Source organism: Strigops habroptila, chromosome 11, assembly GCF_004027225.2.
Source record: "Strigops habroptila isolate Jane chromosome 11, bStrHab1.2.pri, whole genome shotgun sequence".
Classification (NCBI taxonomy): Eukaryota; Metazoa; Chordata; class Aves; order Psittaciformes; family Psittacidae; genus Strigops; species Strigops habroptila.
This window is the reverse complement of record NC_046360.1, coordinates 30342306-30365071: the sequence shown is the minus strand read 5'-3', so window position 1 is coordinate 30365071 and position 22766 is coordinate 30342306.

The window sequence follows — 22766 nt, the reverse complement described above, 5'->3', positions numbered from 1 at the left end:
GCATAACGGAGAGCAAGAGCTGTATATAGGACGCTTTACAACTACAGAGTGCAAAAAGGAAAGAAAGAAACTACCTAGAATATTGGACTTGAGAATTTAAACTCGCAAGTCAGGACATTCAAAATCATGGTTCCCGTAGCACCCATAACTTAGCTCCTTGCACATATGTCGCATGTACTGCTGGGTATGAGGTTATATTTACGTCTTGCTCTTTCTCTGCCAGGAGCAGAGTTATGGCTGTTGGGGGAACCATAAGTTTGATTTTACAGACTTTTGTGCATTGAATCTTTAAGAAAGGGAGAGAAAAAAAAACCCAACACTCCTTTGGATGGAGGCAACCATGTCTCAGTTTGCCTTTACTTCCACTTTCTTTTCTGGTCCTCTGCCTCTTCACAGCCAGTTAAAAGTCTGGACTATACACATGCAAAAAGGAATAGTTGTTAAAAAGAAGCAACCTGTGCCTTCATGGGAAGAAGCAATATCTTCCATGCAGTCCCAGTCCATAGGAGACCTTGTTGGGGAGGTTGCATTAAAAAAACACCAAAGCCTTCTAAATAAGTTTTTATTACTAAAATATTGCTTGCAGCCACCTTTTAAGATAAAATCTACCCCTTTCTTGTGGGTGACTTGCAACAATCTTTAAGACACAGCTAACCCTGTCTGGAAGGTGCTTACAACATAGGTTCAAAGCTTATCGAAAGGTGACTCTTCTTTATAAAAGGAGGAAGACATGCAGCAAGGCAGAACCCCTGTTTCAGAGCCATTTACCAGCACTCATTGCGTTGTGGCATTGAGGAGTGAGGAAGACTTCATTTTCCTCTTTTCTCTGCAGGGTTAGTAGCTGTTAAGTGGCCTTTTTGCTGGAAATAGTATTTGGGAGATTGGCACATACTTTCAAATAAAATTTCTTCTTCTGTTCCTCTGCTCAGGTCTATCAAGTAATGCGTAAGTAAGTTGCACTTACTCAGATGTGGTTACAGTGAAGGGACTGTGTCTTTGCGAAGGCTGTGGAAAGCCCATGTGATGGTTCCCATTGACTTTGATAACCCTTGAATTAAGTCCTAAATTGCTTCGCCTCTTTGGCTTCCCCACTGCCTCCCCAGCGCTCCCAATTACTGTGCTGACTCCCATCATGAGCAATGGCAGCAGATGCAGCAGTACATGTGCCCAGGCATTTGGTCACAGCTAACTGTGATAAAGAGGGAAATAAGTAGCGCTAACAAAGTTAATACTCAGCATTTTGATGTTCGGTAGAGCACTGCTGCAATGGTTCCCTTTGTAAAGTGGCTGAGGCTTTTCAGTTCCCTTGGTCATTTATGTATAGGAGGAAAAAAAGAAAATTAACCTGGATGCTGCTACTGTGTCTCTGCTCTGTGATACTTTCCTGTGGAAGCCCTACTGATTAAAAAATGCTTTTGATTTGATTTCCTGGAACATTATGTTATTTTCAACTCCAATAAGGGTTTGTTTCAGACATATTTCAGATGCTTTGAATGAGCAAAGATGCGAGGAAATGTATTACATTTGGGAAAATCATACAAATGGTAAATGTCTTTTCAAATAAGTTATAATGATATTTCAAGGGCAGTTTAGACCTATTCAAATTGCATATTCTCATTACCATTCTTAGCAACAGGCATAAGTCTTTCAATCTCCATGCAGTTTTGTTACTCTCTCTCCACAATTTTCAATTTCCTTACAACTGTTCAGCTGATTTATTATTTCCCTCCTGTATTTTAAATGCATTGTAACCCCATACATTTGTTTCACTCTCTCAGCTTCAACATTCAAGGTCATTAATACCCCCAGAATATCCTTTGCTTTTACCACAACTTTAAGTGTGCTCTTTCTTGCCCAGTGGCTTGTTACACAATTACCAGTGGCGATATCATCTTGTTTTTATATTTTTATGATTAAGGAGATAAAAATGAACTGAATTGAATAAAATATAAGAAGATACTTGCATTCTCTGTGCCAGTGCTGCTGCTCCTGTTGCACAGGCAATACAGAGATGCAAAATTAATCTTTCTTGCTGTGTTGCTTGAAAGTTAACTAAGATGAAATAAATTATATAGTATTAACATTTGACCCTTCTGATTAAGTGCTGCTTAAACACGCATCACATTTTAAATTGATTGTATTGTACAGAGAAGCAAAGTACATGCCAGCAGGGATGGTTCAAATTCCTTTAAAAAATGCAGCATCCTTGACAGCCACATCCCCAGCTCCCCCACCTCAACATCTCTGTGGGTCACACTTGGATGGACACCATCCCCTTGGTCCTATGCCCATACAAGAGCTGGCTCAGTTTCCACATGCCAAGGCACAACCCTGGCCAGTTTTGCTGTAAAATGTAAATTTGTGGTTCACCCAAGTCTCCAAACCTGGCAATGGAAGCAAGAGGCTCATGTGACGCCACTTATCCCTGGTTATGCTGCAAACACAGGGCATACAGGCAGCATCCCTCCCCTTCACACAAAACCAACCCCCTACACCCCTTCACAAAACACCATGCTCATCCTCTGAGCACATCACAGATCTCTGGGAATATACAATTTGTGGGAATTTGTGGTTTTCCTAACTCTGCTCATGGAGACATTCCGTCCGAGTGAAGCCGGTTGCACGCGCAGAGCAGGATGTCGCTGATTTAACACAGGGTAATGGCTGCTGCCCACTGCCATATGGGAATGTCAGCAGCGTTCACAGTGCAGAAACACAGAGCTGCAGGGCTGGAAGGCACCTGGGTGGGCGAGGCAGCTGGTGCCTTGCCCCTAGGAAGGATCGGGCCCTGGCAGACCCTCCCTGACAGCTGATTTTCTAACTTGCTCCTCCTGGAGAATGTTCCTGCTGCCTCTCCAGCTCACCCATTCAACACTGCCTAGTTCCACCAGCCAAAGGGCTGTCTGACATCCCTGCCACCCATTCCTGCCAGCTCCACAGCCAAGCCTGAGGAGCACCAGCTCCTCTGCAGCAACAATTTTGATATAGGCACACAGGGGAACAGTGATGCAGAACACTTCTGTTGTGATTTTTTATCTCTGTGTTCCTTAGTAACCCATTTTGTATGCTGGAAACAGCAACATAACTAACGTCTGAAGCCCCTAAATCATTGATGAGAGCAGTACAAAGACTATGAATGAGGGGCACTAGATGGAGTCACCCAAGTTCATGGCCAGAGAACCCCGAGGGCTGCCAGGACTCCTCACTTCATGTCACCCTTTCTACTCCCAGCCCCCTTGCACCAGGCATAAACCCAGTGAGGGAAAAAGAAGGTTCAATGCCCTTCCTGAGACATCCCTGATGGGGCTGAGATCACTGCTACTTATTCCACTGCAGGCTGGAAGAGGTGTGAGCATAGGACGTTCCAACCTCCTGTGGTGTGTTTACGGGATGGGTGAACCCAAGAGCTCAGACAAGACAGGAAAGTATCCGCTTTCACTCTCACTAACCCAAACCCTCCCCTTGAATCACAGGCTTGGCTTAAAAACAAGAGGTTTATGTAAACATATAGCTTGCTTTCACTTTGAAGCTACAATTCTTTCTTCTCTGCTAAAAGGTTAGGGTTTTTTTCCATGTGACAGCCAGACCTGGAGCCTGTCTGGTGCAGGCACGGAGAGTTCTTAGCGCTGAGCTTGGGGAGAACCAAGTAAAACCCTTTTCTGAAACCCCCCTGTCCTATCAGTGCCTGTGCTCATGTGGGTCTTGGTTCCTGTGGCTTTGGTGTTTCTCTGGGTAATTACAGTCCTGCACACTCAGAGGAGATGCCTGATGCCACCCAGGAGCTGTGGCCAGCAGAGAGCCCAGGGATGCGGCACAGCCTCTCCAAAGCAAAGTTCAGTCTGATGTTTGACTTGTGAAAACAAACGAAAGGAAGGGAAAAACCTATCCTATTACTCACTCCCGGGGCAGCGGGGCTGTGCCGCCATGGGTGTGCTGGTTCGCACGACTGCAGGCAGTGCATCCCGAGCATCCCGAGCCAGGCACAGCGGGGGCCATGGGCTGACTCACACCCGCAGGTGTCACCGGGCTCCTGCCACCCACAGCCACTGTCCTGTGGCTGGCCAGGCCATCTGCGTCACTGCAGGTACCCTAACCACTGGCTCCCAGCCCACCCTAGTGCTGGGGAGCAGCCTCAACGCAGAGCTAGCCTTTGGCTTTCACTGCGGAGCCACAGGAAGTTTTCCCAGCAGGTTTTCAGCTTTCTTCTCCTGAACTGACCCTGCTTTACCTCTGTCATGGCGGGTGCACAGGCTCCTGCTGCACCTCCAGCAGCACAAACACCCCATCTCCCCACTCTTCAGTGTTTCAGCATCTTCTTACACATCATCCAAGTAAAATAGCCTTTGCCTCACTTTTGCTGGGAGCTGAAATAAAACTCCCAGATAGACTTCATTTGTTCATTCAGCTCAGGCTGGTGTAACAAGTAGGTCCCCACAGATGTCCCTGGACCAAACACCTCAAACACTTCAATCTTCCACATCAGGCTTTCCTGGAAGAGGCTGTAGCAACCTCTTGGGTAGCTTTATTGCTGAGAGATCATTGCAGCTGAGCCCCTGCTGCCACACTTTGTACCCCTCCATGGGGTGGTTTTTAACAGGGGAATTTCAGTGAACTAGATACTAAGAAAATACAAGAAATCAACCCCAAACCCTGCACACATACACACAACCTCCTTCACATCATCCCCCTGCAAAAAACAAGCAAATTTTGCACACAGTTACTCATTTCCATCAGTGAAGAAGCCACCACTGGTGCACCTGCTCTCTCAGCACAACCCCTTGGAGCTGGAGCTGCCATCCTCAGGGACCTGCTAATTTAACATTCCCTAACGAGGGCTACAGAACCATGCTGCTGACCTGCTCTATGTCATCAGGACCATTAAAACACTCATTAGAGAAGGGCTGGGTTTGCTCTTTGGCCTATGAAGCTCAGCTGAGTTGCTGGGTAGCTGGTCAGGTTCCTGGAGGAGCATTCTTAAGAAAATAACGTCTGATGATAAATTCACATCTACAGCAACTGCATATTAAGTGCATTTTACCCCAGCTAGTTCTGTGCCACAAGTTGTCAGTACAGATTGGTGGGGAAAGAGTATGAAATATTCATGAAGTTATCAATGGCAGCAAGATATCTAGTTAATTATGTTGCTTAGCACTTCCTCGCAGGCTCTGAATACCCAGTGCCGACTGGCTCGTTAGCGTAACTGCAGTTTGATTGTGCCTTTGTGGCAATGTGTTCTCCGTACCACTGACACACCACTGCGCTCTTGGACCAACTCCATCTTAATTAGCTTTGCTGCCACTGGAATTAGGCGACATGTTTTAGGAGTCACTGAAATTAACTTCTGACTCTTCCTCAGACAGATGGGACCTCGGTACCCGTGCCTGACTCTTACATTTGTTTAATCATTCTTTAAAGGACTGTCACAAAAAGACAACACACCACACTGTCTGGGTGCGTCAGAAATGCGACCTTGGCTTCAGCACTGGGTTTTGAAAATGAATGCATGTCTTAGAAGGTGTCTGAATTACGCCAGGCAAGTTGATTAGTAATTTGGATTGCAGCATAGAGGTTTCCAGGTAGTGGGGCCCCTTTGGCTTGTGTTACTCACAACCCAAACCAGCACCTGCTTCCAAACTGGCATCCTGCCCCATCTCTGGTGCCCACTGCTGCTCCTCAGCTCAGGCTGTTGATGGGGCTGGCGTCCATGGTGGTCTGTGCCATGAGGGTCCCCACCACTGGTCACACTCTAGCCCATACATAGAGCCCTGCTGATGGGCTTTGCATGAATGAGCAGAGTAAGTACAGGCTAAAGCTCCCCATGCTCCCCTGGTCATGCAAATCTTGCTTCGGAGAGCATCAGCCCATGGCTGGTCTTTGACACACAGAAGACAGAGTGTCAGTGCCCTCTGGGGCCCATTCCAGTCATCAGCTGTCACACAGGAAGATGTGGTAGAGCTACAGCATGCTTACACACCTCTGCATGCTGACAGGGGCTACAGCATCACCTTCCTAAAGCTGTTTGTGCTGTGCTGGTGACTACAGGAAAGCTGGAAGAAGCCCTAACAGTGCAGGATGGGATATTCTCGAGTATTCCAGCCCAAATTCTGGACCAGAAAACTTTAAGAAGTTTCTACAAACATTAGCAGTGCTTGAAGGGGAGCTGAGGTAAGGCTGTTTGGTACCTGGAGGTCACTGTGCTGGAGATCTGGCCCCATTACACCTCCAGTCCCACCAGCCAGGGCTTTTGCCTGCCTCAGGCACGTTCCCCTCCCCACCCTAGGAACAGCATCTGATGAGGATCCTCTTATCCAGCCTTTGCTTTAGTCTGAGTCTGGAGCCAAAAGGGATGGTGCAGCTCCCATTGTAGCTCCTGTATTTGGGTACAGGAGTGGGAAAAAAGGTTCACATTGCTTCCTCCCTGGAGGTTTGCTTTCAAGTTTGAGCTTCAAACAAGCCCAGATTTCAAAGTTCCAGCACCTGTGTTGTTCTGCATGCAGGGTGAAGGATTTCCCTGCAGCTTCCAGTGGTGCTCAGCCCCTGCTGTTCCCTGCCTGGCCTACTGCAGAGCTTCATAGCAACAGAAATAAACCCACATCACCTGCAGGAGCCGAGCTGACATACGTACACGCGCGTACATGGGTTTGAGGACATTTTCCTCAATTTTCTCAAGATGTTTTGTAAGATACCAGCAACACCATTGCTCTTTTCTGAAGCGAGAGCATCTTACTGGTACGACCATATTGCAGCATTTGCGAAACTCACAGCTAGGAGCTCCAAAAAGCAGTGCTTCCACCAGTCTTTTGAAACACTTCATCTTACTACAGGCTTACTTTACTGCTGGCACTTGTGCCAATTTAATTAGATAACTCTAACTTTTAAAGGCAGGCTTAATCTGCTGTACTGTGACCTGTCTTTGTTAAGTTTTCTTTCCTTATTTCAAGCAATTTAGACCCTGATGTAGCAAGGCACTTAAGAGCATGCTTAAGCGTCATCCAATTCAACGCATGAGCTTTAGCTCTTGCCAAGTCAGGGCTATAATGCCATAAAATTTTCTACTGCCATTTGGCAAGCCTTTATGTGGTGTGGCGCCCCTTCCACAGGGTATGTGCTGCCACTGGGTCATGGTCTTGCTGACATGGAGCTGCCCAGATGAACACAATGACTTCCTGGGCAATTAGGAGGAAAGATGTTTCCTAACCACATTCACATTTCTGCAAACTCTGGAATGAATCTTTCAAACTGAAGTGGGTTTGGAGCTTACGTTCCTAGTCTTTCCTCTGCGTTCTTTAGTATTGAGTACTATTCACACAGAAATAGCCATGGTTTGGCATTTATTACCTAACCCATGTTAAGCTCTTCTCTTACTTCAGTGGTGATCCGTGACTGTTGGTCCTTTGGTGAAGTGAGATCAGAGTCACTGTCCAGGGACCCACAGGCCCATCCACTCACTTTTCATGGCTCCAGGAACACTATTGTCCTCCCTGTGCAAACTGCCTTCTCTACAAAGGAAAGAAGCAGCTATCCTTCACACAATAGTGTGCAAATAAGGACATGATTAAACCATACTGGATGCTGAGAGGCAAACCACTGTACTATGATGTTCAAAAAGCCAGAATAATGTGATGGTTATAAAGACAGACAGCTCAGGCAAAGATTGCCTAGAGCACAGAATGATTGTCAGGATGGGCAAAAATGTAGAAAATCATGTGAGTGTGTAAGCTGCCAAAGCCAATTAATCCAAAGAACATTTTGCAACCATTAGGCTTCTATTGCTGTGCAGGCATTGTAATTACTATGGGTCTGCCTGTATATGATGGCAAATCTTTGATGATATCAAGTTTCTATTTGAACTTTAATTATTTTCATTGCATTTGTTTGTGCTGAATTGTTGCAGCATCTAAAGTTGGGAAAACTGACGTATTTTTCAATTTGTCATTTTAAGTGGCACTGCACCCAGATTGTCCCACAACAAAGTAAAGGAGTCTGGAAGGGCTGCTCAGAAGAGAGATGCTGTGTTGTTCCCCCTGTCTCGTGTTACTTTACAGGCAACTCCTGCTGTTAATACCAGCACTGACAAATAGCAAGAACACGGTGATCAAGGAAACTTCTGATAAAAAGGTACAGAGAGCATTTTGCTAGGCAGCTTTGACTGGATCATCATCATTTATGGTAGGATTGAAGCAGCCAGATCTTAGAAATAGAAGTGAACCTAAACCTTACAAAAAAGGTTGGATCCACGTTTTGTGGTTGGCTTAAACCAGTGTTGCAGCATCCTTGAGTAGAACGATCAGAAATACCATGTCGGGTAAAACTGAAATTTCAACTTTGTTATTTGGGCTTATCCTCTGCCCAAAGACAAAAAACGTGGGCTTATGTCAAATTTAGCACTTGACTGGCAACACATCCTCCCCATTAAAGAGTTCAAAAGCTGTTTATTCAAAGCAAAAACATGATAATATGATATTTATAAGTTTGCTCTCTTACTGCCCTTGGATAGGTGCGATAACTGTTATTTGTCACTTTTAGAGAAATTAAATGGGCCCCACCTTTTAAATCTAGTGAATATTCTTTTATATCTTCTATTCGTGTCATTAAATATACTGCAAAATGCTGATAGTAGGAAAAAGATATGACAAAAGATAGCTAAAGGGGCTTTGTTCTATCCTAAAAATTTAAGACACAAATCCCACTGACTTGCCACCAATTGAAGCATCTTAAACTTCTGAAATTGAATTTCAAGTCTGTAAATTGCCGACCAGACCTTGATATCTATGGAGCTGACACCTCTTCTGTACTGTGGGTTGCCTGCAGAGCATAGTTCTGGTTAAGGTATTCATTTTAGTTTCCTGGACAAAAAACGCTAACCTGCACTCTTTCAAGTCATTGCTGCCTTCCTAAAACTCTTCCAGTCCTATTCAGCTGATTTTCAGCCCAAAAATTCCTTCCTGGTTCCTCCTGGCTTCAGAACTGCCCACCAGCTGGAGCAGAAAGAGCCATTTCCACACACACACACCCCTTCCACCCCCCCGCCTCGTTTAGACTCAGTTCTCACCCTTTAATGTTTTCCCTCTAGGGCTGTTTTCTCACAGCCTCGTGCTTCCACAGTTAACCAGGTGCTACCTGTGCTCCCCAGCCAAAGCCTCCCCGCTCCACTCTGCACAGACACCCCACAGACGAGAGGGTAAAGTGCAGAGTCTTGGGGCAGCACTGGCTCCATTGGGTGGTTGGGGTGCCCAGCCCACCATGCTCTCCGTACCTTGCGGCATGGATTAAACAGAGACCAGACCATTCCATTTAGGCAACACTTACCTATTCTAGCATTCTAGATTTCCAGCACAAATTGCTACTGAGAGAGACCAGACTCTTTGTTCCAACCACCAACCTCCATCTCTTCTATTATTTCCTTGCAACTATTCAATCAAACAGAAGGTCTTTGCAACCCTTTGGCATATGGCAGAGAGTAAAGACAAACATATAGGTGCGACCAGAAAACTTCTTTTCTCTCTCTTTACTGTTTAATTTCTTGCTGTTATCGCTATTGGCCCCTTGCCCCAGGGAAGTTCCAGGCAGGTGGAGGACAGTCTCTGGGTGATGGACTTTAGCACCTTGCAAAAGATCTGCCTCTTTCTTCATCAACATCTGCCCTGAGTTTTTCCTCTCCAAACCTAGTTGCAATCGACAGCCTGCAAGAGATATGCCAGTCCTTTGGGAAAGGTTGTGTTGGTCCAGAAGAACATATCGAAGAGATGTCTTAATTTCCTGGGTAAGTAAATAAATAGAAGAATGTATTTAAGATACATCAGAACTGCAGCACTGCCAGTAGAAGTGTTCACGTCAGGGCATTTGCCTAGCCTGGCCTTTTTGAAGTCTCAAAGTCATTCAAGAGGCGCATTTCTTTAGACAAGCCATTAATTGCTAAACGTTTTTCTTTCGGTGGGAACTGACTGTGAACTGCAAGTTACACTTTTTTTTTATTTCTTTACCCAGATTTTATTTGTGTGAGTTCTATAACTGTACAGTGGGCAACTGAGAGAAACACCGTATGAATATGAGTGCCTTGCCTTTCTGCTAGCATTTACCCAGCTCCAGCTGCTTTACAAGAGGAGCAAAAAGAGAAGGCAAAGAGGGGCAGGGAAGCCAGTGAGGAAGACGCAACAGGCATAGCAGACAGCACTGCACATAGGCAAGGACACTTCTTCAAGAAAGGAGATTAACAGAATAAAAAAAACCCCAAACAAAAATCACAAAAAACCCCAAACCAAACCCCCTCAAATCCCCTACTTTTTTCCGTTCAGAGCACAGTGCTTTATTTGTTTGTTTGGCTTCTGAAGGAGTCCAAAGAGAAGGACTCTGTTTATCCGCTTCATCTGCACATAGGCAGCTGAAGGTTTTCAACCTGATACACAAGTATAAGCAGCTCCTCAGCCAGCATGAGTCGGGGCAGCATTTGGGATGGTTTTTAATATGTCTACATTACTTAAGAATGGCAAAGAGATTTGTGATTGACAAAACTTACACCATTGCCTCCCACGTCTCTTGCAGACCAGCCATGACCTGAAATCCTGCAAAGCAAAGTGAACCGTAAGCTGCCCCCCTCTATCCCTGCCATCGTGGGCTTCTTTTCCTTTTTCTTTTCCCAGTTCTGTACAAAACATACAGAAAAGTTACAGGCCGTCCTGTAACCAGCAAAATCTCTGCCCTGCACAGCCCTTCAGAGCCCTTCATCGTTGACCACCGTGTCATGGGAATTTACAGCTCAACCCAGACATACAACTTGCTCTAAAGATAACCACCGACTGCAATACATCCTCATGACTAATGGGAACAATTACTTTCGATGAAGGCTCACAGGTATTTAATCAAGTTAAAAGTGCTTCGGAAGCCTGATTATAACCAGTGGGCCAAAATCCAAATACAATTTTCTCCCTGGCCAGCCTTAGCAGTGGTCATAAAACACGACTGGTTGTAATGCTATTAATTATTGTTACAGCTCCTTTAGCAGCATTGTGGATACAGAGCACAAAGATCTCATTACAAGTTGAATGGACAGCTGTGAAGTGATCAGAAAGCCAATGAGCACTCATGGGAGCATCTTTTTAAGTTATTAGTTATTAAATCAATTTATAAGAATAGGAAGTTGAATTGTGCTGGGAAGGAGAGAGTGGCTAGCTCCTCACCATGGAGAGAGCTTTCCTGGTTTGTCTACATCAAAGACTCGTATCTGCACCTCCTACTCATTTGATCTTAATTCAGCTGAAAAAAGCTCCGCTTCATGCATTTCTAGGTATGACTTAGACATGAAACATGACGCAATGGTCTTTGATGAATAAGAAAACATGGACTGGGTAATCATCTGTGCCAGGAAGATTTGATCTGATTTTCGGAAAGAGGTGAACACGTAGTGATGCACGCACATACATGCAGCTATAAATAAAGCAGAAGCTGTTTGCAAGGGAACAGAAGCTGAAAGCCACTCCCTTGATTCAATTCATTGTCCCAGTTCATCTCTGTAATTTTATCACTATAAAAATATCCATGCAGCCAGCATTCTCTATGCAAATTACTTCAAGCAAAGCACAGGGCATCACTAGGTGCTATGGCAAACCCATGGGAATGAAGCCAGACTCGCCTCTTGCTCCCGAACAGTGGCTGGTGAGAGCTCCATGGGGAGCAGAGCTGGTGCTCCCCAGGCAGGAGTCCGGGCTGCCAAAACCCCCAGTCTGGTGTTTGCCTGCTTCCCACAGTCCCTCAGCAGCCACAGCTTCCCAAGGAGAGACTGCAAAAACCTGCCAATAGGTCCCATGAGACACGTTAAATAGTTTAACTGTCTTTGGAGACTTCTCAATCACTTAAATGTGCTGGAATGAAATAAATGCTGTTTCCAGTGCTACCTGACAGACAGATGGGCTGTAAGCAGGCAGGCTGTGTGGTGGGAATTAGGGCACTGAGGACAACCACAAGTTTGGGGTCCAATGCTACCTCAGATCTCCGCCAGGCTCTCTCAAATAGGTGACTACCCTGTCCCCACCCTGCTTGCAGACAAAGACCTTGATTTCTCCTGAGACAGGTAAATAATATTTCAATACAAATAATTAACTACTTGAGGACTTTTTTCAGCTCCTTCACTGGCAATGTGTTTTGGGTCAGTGTCCACTCATGGGGATGTGTTGCATATCTCTCAAAACAGTGATAATAAATTATTATTAAGTCTTGGGTACTGCCATTCAAAGGAGAAAACCACAGGCCAGTGGTTTCTGTCCAAGCAGCAGCAAATTTTCTCCTGTGTGTCTTTTAAAGCAGGATGGCCAAGGTAAGGAGTGCCCAAACCACTGAACACAGAAATCAAGGTGAAGGAGAAGGTTTGGAAACTACCAGACCCTAAAGGGTGTAGACATAAGACATTTCCAGAGACTTGGACATACAAGAAAAAAGTATGCTTTTATAGCAAATAGACCATGCTCAACAAATAGACCAGCTGAAGAGGCCTGTGTACACAAGAGGAGGAAAGATTCATTATTCAGAGGACAAAATACAGCAGGGACTGGAGATCCTCCTAGGGCATGGACTTCAGTGCAAAACGTGCTCCAGAGGGCTGAAGAAAACACTTCACAGAAGTTTGCACAAGCGTGGCTTTTGCTCTGCCAGTGCATTTCCTTGCCTCACTACAAACCAGAGCAATTGATTTATGGAAACTTTAAGACTGCTTGTACCCCAATTAACCTACTATAGGAGTGACCCCAAAGGTTTTGAGAAGAGTATGTCGCAGTTAAGTGACTTTAGTGAGTGAAAAGAGGATGCAAAATTGGTGGAAGTCATTGAGGCCATTTCTACGAAGGTGCAAGATCCCCAGAACACTGGCCCAGACTGCAAATTGGCAGAGGATGGCCACTGCTGCAGCCTCCCTGGAGGTGGGGAAGGCCAAGAGTAGGTAAGACATTCAGTGGATGCCTCAGCAGATCCTGAGCAATGCCCTCTTCCATCAGCAAGGAAACCTGCCTCAAACAAAAAAAAAAAAGAATCAAGTGTCAATAGGCCCTTCTCTCCCTGCCAAGAGCAACCAGCACCAGCTTGTGTCGTAGAATCGTAGAATCACATGAATGGCTTCAAAGATTCCAGCCACTGTAGAAACCCACAGGACTCTGGTTGGCACCATTTGGTTGGTGTTTGTTTGAAAGACATCCCAGCAAGGCTTGCAAAGCAAGCCTGCTTCATAAACCAACATGGAGCAAAGCTCAGCTTGGACTCAAAAATGCATACCCTTCTGAAAAGACCACTCAGTGGTCAATTAGATTACAACAGTTTAACAAAACCAATACAGAGATTTTTAAGTTCAGAGTGGTGTGTTGAAGCAGTGCTTGCATTGTAGATATACTGTTCTCAGTACGCTGTTGCCCATCTGTTATACCCTAACACAGTGTGGATAACTCCCCAAACATTATTGCTAACAGAACTGAAAGAGCCAGTTATATATCCTAGAAATCTGTTATGCTTTTTGCAACAAACTGGTTCTGACTGATGACAGTGGGCTAAAAAGGCACTGCTATCACATGAATGCTTGACCCAAAGCCTGCTGACACCCACAGAAATCTTTTAGTGACTTTAACAGGCTGTGGATCAAGCCTGAAGAGAGCATCATGCACAATGCAATTCAAAATCAGGACAAACTCAATCACCTTTGTGAAGTACCAAGATTTACTTCACTGCAACCTCCATAAATACCTGCTAATGCCAGGGTCCAGGCTTTAGGGAGCCAAATATTAAAGGCTTCTCTAACATGCAAACCAGCAAGTACTAATTTTTGCAAACCTCCTCCCGGACACAGGCATTAGATCAGGGAGAACAGCTGTGTACCTACTGCTCCTGGAAGTTTAGTCATTCGTGTCTTTATTTCAGCCTTTGATAAGCTTCACTTGAGGCAGATTTTAAAAGCTTGAGCAAAAGCCCTTCATCCCATCCCTGTCTTGGGCAGCACTTATTCCCTGCCCTGCCATCATTCCATGTCCACCTCTGAAGCCAAAGGCCGTGGGGTTGTGTTAGGCCCATTCTGTGAGATTGGGTCCTATTGCAGCGTGTTACTCACTGGATTATTGAAGATACAGTGCCAGACCCCATAATACAAATAATTTCTGAGAGAAAAATTATTCTCTACTGTCAACAGCACAGAGCTCCAGATAGGCTAGAAGAAAACAACCTGCAAGGCATTTTGTGAACGTGATGAAATGAAAAGGCTGTTTGCCTGCATTTCACCTTGCACAGATGAAAAAGTAGTACATGGGCACACTGACACTCATCACCTTTAATAGGTGTCCTAAGGCTAAATATTCACTCAACATGCTGAAAATGCAGGGGCAAGCCTGCAACTCATATTCTTCAATAATAGAAGAAGCCATTTCTAGAGAGTTGTGAAATATTTAGACCTAAAATATTTCATTTCACTTAATTTAATATCACTTAACACTTGGAAAACTTCTATAAATGAAATCGCTAGAGATTCAGATCCTTACTGCGTCCAAATGTATCTGGAAAAGAAATGTGTCCATTTTCTGTGCAACAAAAGCTCAACTGCAGATTTTCTGGATAATAAAATTTCCAGCCTAGCTATTTAATTATTCAGTTGACTGGCAGAAGAATATGAAGTTACAGAAATCTAAAGCCATGTGCTGGAAACTCTGGAGTAAGTTATAACAAATGTTTGCTTTAAAAAGATACCAAATAAGCTATTTAGGAGCTCATACTTATGAGATGCTTATTTAACAATTATGCAAGAAAGTGCCATCTTTGCTCTGATAATCTCTCCTCATACAGTAAAACAATGTTTTCCTTTTTAAAGTTACATTAAATAAGAGAAGTCTTCATGCCAGAACTTTTAACCAAGACCTTAATCCTGTAACAGGAGATATATGGCCAGACTCAGCCATTTCAATGGGTGCCATACAAACATCAATCTCCTGCTGCCATATCACTGTGCTGAAAAATGCCCAGTCACACTATTAGGTGCATCCTCCATTTATTGGGCTCCCTGCTCCTTCCTCTTCTTCCCCAAGTACCTCCAGGTAAGTTATCACACCTTTACCACCACTGGTGATACTAATGGTGAAGGCCAGCTGGCTTGTGCCATCTCTGCAATGTACCACAGAGAAATGGGAACATGAACAGGTTTTAAGGCTTAGAACCCCCATACAACACAGATCCACAGTCAGTTACATTCCCTGATTGCAGAAAGCTTGTGATCTAAAGGAGCAGAAGGGGTAAAGGAGGATGATGTCTATGGTCCATGCAGCTGGGATTTCAAGGAGAAAAGGAAGAAACAAGGAGAGTGTTGTAACGCTAACCCAGCCCACACTGCTGGAGTGCTGCAGGAATCACTCCACCAGCCACTCACCCAAGTGGGTTTCCTTTGAGTGAAAAGTCCACCAGGATTTGGTCTTTTCTACCTGCTGGTGGAGCCTTGCAAGCAGGCAGCATATGATCCAGGGCCAGAGCCATGATCCAAATGCGTTCTCCTGGCACAGACTGTTGTTAGCCACAATCTACTTCTGGCATTAGGCAATTTATAATTACATTACTAATTACATCACCGATTGAGTACAATCTGCCATTTCTGGAATTCTTTCCCTAGCCAAACACTGCCCTTGAGGCATTAAAAATATGCTGACATCCAGCAGCAGAAGTGGCAAATCACAGCATCCTTGTTACCACAAAATCCCTGTTGAGCCACTGCTGCTAAGCCCACAGGAGCCTCAGCGTGCTCCAGCCAACTCAGACTGTGCCTTCTCTCATGCTGTGGTAGCTGATGCTGCCCAAATCACAGAGGTGGCACATCGGAAAGAAGCATCTCCCACAGGAGGGCAAGCCCCTGCCTCCCAGGGCTCACATCAGGCTATAGAAGCTCCCGGCTACCCACACAGATCCAAAAGAGGCTGAAAACTCTTCTCCCTCTACTGTGTTTTGACCATCTGGTTCAGGCCACATTTTCCGCAGAGTCATCACTGAGCTACAAGATCGTTTTTTTCCTACAGCCTAGAGACACGGCTGCCCTGATGAGCAGACAGGACGCAGTGGCAATCAGGCACTGATTTGGGACAGACAAAGCGAGGTGTACCGTGTCATGTACATAAGCATCCTTCTTCAGAAGGACCTTGTCACAGCAGCCCAGAGGCCTTGGAGGAGGGATGGCAGCAAACAGGCGCTGGTCCAGCCCCCCTGCTAAGGAGGCAGCTTGCAGCCTCTCTGGGGAGAAAGCCAGCTTCCAGCTAGCCAGCATGCTGGCATGTTTGCCATACCCCCCCAGGCCTCTTTGGCAGCAGTGAACATGCACAATGTGGCTTTGGGAACAGCTTCACTGGCTTTCCTCCACCACAGGCTAACCCCACGTGTAGACACGCTGAGCTAGCCCTTTACCACAGAGAGGTTCCTCTATACCACCTATGTGGGTCTGGAGATATACCCCATCCCTTAAACACTCTCCTGAGAAACAGCCCAGGAGAGTTAGCTGGTTTTTCAGACTATTTTGCCCTTGGGGGACATGGTTTATTAAACTGCACCTCCTCCTCTTCTACCCCACCTTGCCACCAGTTTGTGCTTAGCCACTAATTGCTCTCTCATCACACACTTCACATCCAAACCACTCACAGAAAATCTCCCACTTGTTGCTCTGCACCTCCTGCTACCAGGCTTGGCTCCTCTTAGCTTGTTACAACAAAGCCAACCAGTCAGCCACTCTTGACTGGTTAATTTTAAACACTTATCTATCCATCACTGCTCTTACATCACTGCTCCTTGCAACAGGGAGTTAACTGTTTAACTCAGATAACTCTTTAAACCCAGCCTTTACAGACTTAGGCCCCTTCAACATGATCAGTCTCCTGGACAGGTAAAGGCCAAGAGAAAAATCATCACATTTGTAGAACACTTCCCCTCCCTGTGCATTGATCCTGCCAGACCTGACACAACTTCACTCCCTACGTCAATTGCCCGCTCAGGAGGTCTCAGGAGCCTCTAGAGTTGCAATATTGGCTGGCTTTGCTTCAATACAACTTATACAACTTTTTGGAGGCAGCACTAGGGCAAATCAGCAAAGGCCTTGGGGCTACTGAGTCCCAATGTGGACAATATCATTGGGAGAAGAAGCCTTTACTAAAATATGGGAGATAGCACCCCAAACACATTAAAGGATCACAAGGGAGGTGTGCTGAGGCCACTTGTGGCCTGCAACCCAAGGGAGATGCCATGTCCTCCCATGCCAAAACTGTCTCCCCGCTGTCCTGGGTGATGGCACAAGACATCTTGGGGAAGATTTTGCCCTCTCAGGTGAAAAGCTGAGTCCGGGCATTGGATGTTTTACAGAAAGACTGATTTAATCTTTCTTGACAACTTGTTTCCTATTGCGTGGATTTGTTCAAAAGGGAGAGAGCAGTTGTTAAAGTCTATGGGAAGGGAAAGAAACCAGTCACTGCTCCACTGGTCCAACAACCCTGCTGCTACCACTGTCATGTCAGGGGAAATTAGGCTGGAGGGATGCGAGTCGCACAAAGAAGTTGTGTTTTCTTGCAAAACACTCTTTAAAAGACCTCAGCTGGCCCCTTTCTGACAGTGATACTTTCCTCCAGAAGTTTCCACTGGCTCAGATTTCCCTCGGAGGCAGAGGCCGGGTTCTTCAAAGCTGTGGGGAGTGAAATGATTCCCTGGGAGTGGGTTCCTCAGGAGCTCTGAGCATCCTGGAAGCTGAACTCTACACGAAAGGCACGTTGAGGACAGACAGTGAAGGAAATACAAATAATTTGCCTAATGAGCAGACAAATTTTTCCTAGCTGTTTTCACTGTATTTCCAGTGGAATAATCCTGATTTCTCCTGCCATGCTTCTGCTATTGGTCTGTGCTACTCCTACCATTGCCGTCATTCCAGCTAGCCCTTGTCTGCTCAGGAAATTCATGGTATGTGTATTTTTGCGCATGGTGCTCTTGAGATGTCTGAAAAATGTTCCTGTGAACCAGGCACTGATGTATCACTCTCTGGAGAAGATAAATTTCTGTCTGCTTCCTGCATCTCTCTGTTAAGATACAGTGTGAATACAAATTTGTTTGGAAAGGTTGTGTTAAAATAATAATATGCCTTTCTCTTCTTATATTTTATATAAAACAGCTATTCCCATTTCACATTCAAAATACAAGATACCAGTATTTGAACAGATATTGAGCTTTGTTAGCTGAAGATGTCTTATAAATGGCTAATGTTAACTTTGCCTTTAGGATTTTCTGTCTGATTTTCATAACTAAAATGGGCAAAAATACTTAGACTTTGGTGGTTACTACTGCTCTGTCCTCTGCTCAGTCCTCTGCAGACCCCGTCGTCATGTCCCCAGCCCACTCCCAGATTTCATCAGCCGCTCTGAACCCCCCCTGCAGTGAAACCTCTGGGCTGGGTCAGATCTGGCTAATCCTCACCAGGGTGCAGCTCTTGGGCAAAGCATGGAAGCACGAGCAGGAGCCCTGCTGGAATGAGACTGCAGCCTGGGGGCAGTCTGAGGGCAAGGATCTGAGGGCAAGGATCTGGTCTCCAAGCACCTCTGGGATTTCCCGGTCTTGTACAAGGACAAGACATGGCTGATTTCTGTCCCCTGCATGGGGGCTGTTTGCAATATGCTGGCAACAGCGACACAGGCTGGTGCAGAGAAGAGATGGTCACTGACAGCCACCCCACATGGCTGAGCAGAGGCAGGGCAGCAGCAGCAAGAGGTGATGGCTGTGGCACCGACCCACATCTTCCTCCCTGCAGCCCCACTTCCAGCAGCAAGCTAAACTTCGCACCCATTAAAGCTAATGGCAAAAGCTGAGGCCAGCCAATGGTGATGAATGAAAATTGTTTAATGGCTATATAGCCAAAGGACAGACTCTGCCCACGTTCACAGCTGCATAAATCCTGACAAGATGAATCCTCTTGGCCTGACAGGCTCTGTGATTTCAGCCGTGTCCCTTCATGTGCTGGCACCACGATGGGGCACAGGGACCAGGCATTGCTTCCCTCCTGTGCGGGCAGCACACAGGCCACTGCCTCCCCAGGGAGGAGAAAAGCCAAACCAAACTTCTTCCAAAAGCACTGCCAGAGGGGTCTTTCGGTGCTATCAAAGCACAGGCCACCTGCTGCCATGTGAGAAAAGAGTTATTGAGTTTATGATTAGCAATCCTTCCCTTTCGCCTGGTCTTTAAGTCCAAGATGGGATTCATCTCCTGAGAACAACCACCAGAGTAATAGAGAATGATTTTAAACAACACATATTTGAGTTTATGGAAATTAGAGCGTTTCACACCCCTAGTTCACAGCCCTGCACATTCAGACCTGGGCATCCAAGGGACAGTCTGCTTCTGGGCTGGGGACAGCCTGGGAGCCTATTTCTGCCAGCCATCTCAATTCCAAGCAATCTTCCCTAACCCCTGCAAGAAAATGAGTCTTGTGCTTCAGCTGAAGCAGAGAGGACTCCTGCTTTTATAATGCCCAGCTCCTGCTGCCTGTCCTCAGAGAGCCTGGCCATGGTGCCATGGGTGGGTCTATGAGGAGCACCACAGGGAGCTCAGGTATGACAGGTAAGGTGACCAAGCACTTGGTCCTCCTTTCATCTCTTTGCAAACTGTGTAAGACTATAAGAATACCTCTTGATTATGAAACTAAACAAAGAAAGCACAAATGTAGAAATATTGTCCATGAATATTTTGCAAAGGAACTAGAAGTCCAGAACTGCTTTCAAGATAAACTCACAATATTTTCCAGACAACGAACCCACAGGAAACTCCTCCATCAGCTTGTTGGCAATTCCCAAGTTAAATGCCAGTAATCTGGCAGTGAAGAACTGGCATCCAGCACATCACAGGTTTAGAAGCTCACCAGATTCACCCCCTTCTTCAGGGCTTGTAGTGTTAACCTCATTACTCATTACAGACATTACTCATGTCTGTAAAAAAGATATATCTTTACACTTGTTTTGCAGCCAAAGGAATGCACCCCTTACTCCCACCCTGGTTGAAAAGCAACTTAGTGAAAAACTGCCTTCCCCTCAAGCCCGTAAGAAGGTAACTGAGACGTTAAGAAAATCTGCCATCCTTTGTTACAGAAACACATTAAGTGTATTAGCTAAGAAAGATTATTTTGTCCAATGTTAATGCAGTGCCTATGCCAATTTGCTCCAAACATAACAAGATCTTTGTTCATGTTGTTCAGAGTCCTAGTCGTTCCCTCCTCAGGTCTCATGACAATCAATGGAGACCAAGATAGTGTTCATTTGGTATTTAGTCGCAGTATAGACAGATTGGAAACTCTTCAGTGTACTAAAATACGCACTCAGTGCTGAAGAGATGCAGCACCTGACAAATGTGGACTGATAAAAAACACTGATCTCTGATACAGATATGGTTAAGGAATAAAGAAAGTCCATCAGTCACAACCGCTCTGAAACGAGCATTCTTCTCCGTTGCATCCTGTTGACACCACCATCCTTCACTGAAATTAAATGGGCAACCCCAGCACAGATATAACCACAAAGGGATATTTCCCCAATAAAATAGCCAGATCTCAGAGATGAAAGATGGTCAGCAATTAGCAATACTGCCCAAGAGAAACTGGAGGAAACAGAAAAACACATCTAGACCTTTCCTTAGTCTGGGAACAAGCAGCACTTTGTAGGTTCTACTCTAATATTCTCAATGGTAGCTCATCTTACTCAGGCAATTTTCAATAAATATACACCTCTTTAACATCCTACATATATATATCTGAGACTCATTTTACAGATAATGACAAGAAAAACAAGGAGTTCCCTTAGCAATGATGTGCCCACGTAATTGAGATTGTTTCAGGATCTGGGAAAGCAGGGGAAGAGCAAAAAACAGGCTATTTCTTGCACAGTGAAGAAATAAAAGACGATTTGGCTCATGATATGTCCTTGGACAAAACTCTCATTTTGGCCTCATTTAGGGAAAATTACCCTATAATGGCAGCAAATGAGACTTTTGTCTGGTCAAGAGTGAGTGAAGAGAGAAGGATTTGGACTTAGCAAAGGCTTGCTTGTGCCTCCACGGTCTCCCTCTACAGCATTTTGTTACTGAGGATAGTGGATGGCACAGCATGAAACCCCTCATTTTCTCACCTACGAGGCTGAAATACCGGTACTGAGTTCGCAATTAAAAAGAGAAAACAGAAGCAAAGTGAGCAGCAAAATATTTGCATTGTTGTAAACTGCTAGGTTGCAGGAACTGTGAAGTCCCCAGGCTATTTTAGGATAATTTGGCACCTTTCAACTGTCACATAAAATTTCATGGGGGATGATGCTTGGCATTGTTTATATGACATTAGCTTCACCTCTCATCCTACTGGGGACCATCAAATGCAAAACTGGATTGGGTTTGGCAGATCACATTATATATGGGGAAGTGAGAAATATTGCTGTATCACAATTGATTCTCCCAAAGGCACCAGCCAACCTCTGATATTTTGATACTGAGGTGATAAATAATTTCCATATTCAGTAAGCTGAGAAGTTTTTCTCAGTATGCAAATGTGATTTATTTAAAGTACTATTTTATATTGCTTACAATTAGATTGATCTAGGTGGGTGCAGGAAAATTTTCGTCTTGTGTGATGCTGAATGGGCAGGAGGAGAGGTAAGTCCTTCATGCAACATAGGCTTGCCTTTGAACTAAACCTGATTTGCTTGCTGGGCTTGTCATGGCTGGACAAGAGACATGCCAGAGAGGAGCCTATAAGTGATCAGCAGTTTTATGCCTTGGATGCCACAATTATTTTTCTGGGTTGCAAGTATTTGGGCAGACACTGAAATCAGCAGGTCATGCCAAAGGTGTGGGTGAGCCTCAAAACCAACCACAATAGATGGAGGGAACTTCCCAAGTACCAATTCCCCTGAGCAGATTGCATTTGGGTTGGGTCTGCAATCTCCTGACTTCTCATTTATTTTGGCAACAGAATTGAAAGTCTACCAATGAAATCAGGTCCACTAATCGTGCAGTTGAACATAACAAGAAGATAAAAGCAATGCCCAGAAAGTGAGTTATGAATTGGATAAATGGAAGATCTTGACTCAGATGTACTAAAAGAAGAAACCTGGCACCATCTACATTTCCTTCATGATACCAATACTAACTGAATAGACAAAGTTCCATCCGTTGTTCGCCAGTTCACCTTCACTGCATGTTAGATACAGCTAGATTTCCACATTGGCTTCTCCTAAACCTCAGGAGAAGGCTTTGGCCAGCTAAGCAGGTCCCAGCCCCCTCCATCATTTGATGAAAACTCTCTGAGATGTTGCTAATGGGCTGGATGGGAGACAGAGCAATAAGCAGTGGAGAGACAGGGGTGGAAAGACTGTAAACAGCACAAATAAAACAAGTGGAAGCTTGTGCAGTGGTGCTGTGCCCTGCTCTCCCACCAACACTTCCCAACCTGGGACCCAGAAAAGCCCTCAGACAGGGACTCTTGGATGTGCTGCACAAGCTTAGAGGATGAATTAGCAAAGAACAGTCTTTTCTCCAAACAGTTCCTTCCTATCTCGCTTGCAGGATAAAAACACTCTCTGGAAGCACAGCACTGGGAATATCCAGAAGACACCCCCTTCCCTGGCACACAGCCCCCCCTCCACCAGCCCCGGCTGCTCCCTCATTGCTCTCCAAGAGATGTTCCCTCAGCATTCCCTTTTGCTGGCTCACTGTTCACTTGCGCTCACCCAGGAAGACAAGGTTTATTATTCTGAGTCATCCTCACT